The sequence below is a fragment of the Penaeus monodon genome, chromosome 27 (genome assembly GCF_015228065.2).
Source record: "Penaeus monodon isolate SGIC_2016 chromosome 27, NSTDA_Pmon_1, whole genome shotgun sequence".
Lineage (NCBI taxonomy): Eukaryota > Metazoa > Arthropoda > Malacostraca > Decapoda > Penaeidae > Penaeus > Penaeus monodon.
This window is the reverse complement of record NC_051412.1, coordinates 37,499,759-37,500,474: the sequence shown is the minus strand read 5'-3', so window position 1 is coordinate 37,500,474 and position 716 is coordinate 37,499,759.

Here is a 716-nt window from a genome sequence, read left to right as displayed (position 1 = left end):
ACCATTATTTTTTTTTTTTTACATGTAGCCAAGTTTTCCGATAAATCCTAGGGATAATGATGATCATGATAATGATACTAACGATTAAGTGGCCAATTGATGTTGACAGCATTTGTATTTCTGATCAGTTTCATGATATGAGTCTTAGTAATCTTAGCGGCATCATTCTATCGTAGATGTATATGCGTCTATGACAGAATAGATGGAAACAGAAAAGGAAATATACTAAATGGAAAAATATTGAAAGAGATAGAGAGTTGTTCTTCGAAATTTGCAAGAGACGTTGATCGAATAATCAATTTTGTTGATTTTCATCATCTTTTTTCTCTGCTGTTGATAATTTTTTTTTCTAGAATTTTTATAGAGGCACTTTGAATTCAGTTAATATCCGATTTTTTCCCCAAAATAGGAATTATAGTAGGATTTCACTAAACCGGTAAAAATATTTTCCATGTGTCAAAAGGATACTGTATTTCTGTAGTGAAAATCTTGAATTAGTAACATATTTATTGCTGTCACCATTATCATTATGACCACCTTTATCCTTAGCTTTCCTTGTGAAACTTATCAAGAATCTGCTACTTACAATAATGAACACGAAACAACATCTTGATATCAAAGACATACTTTAATTTACAATAGTTACCGGTAAAATTCTTGTATTCGTTTTCTGTCCCTGAATATTCCCTCCATTTATTTGATAAACTGTAAAAGTG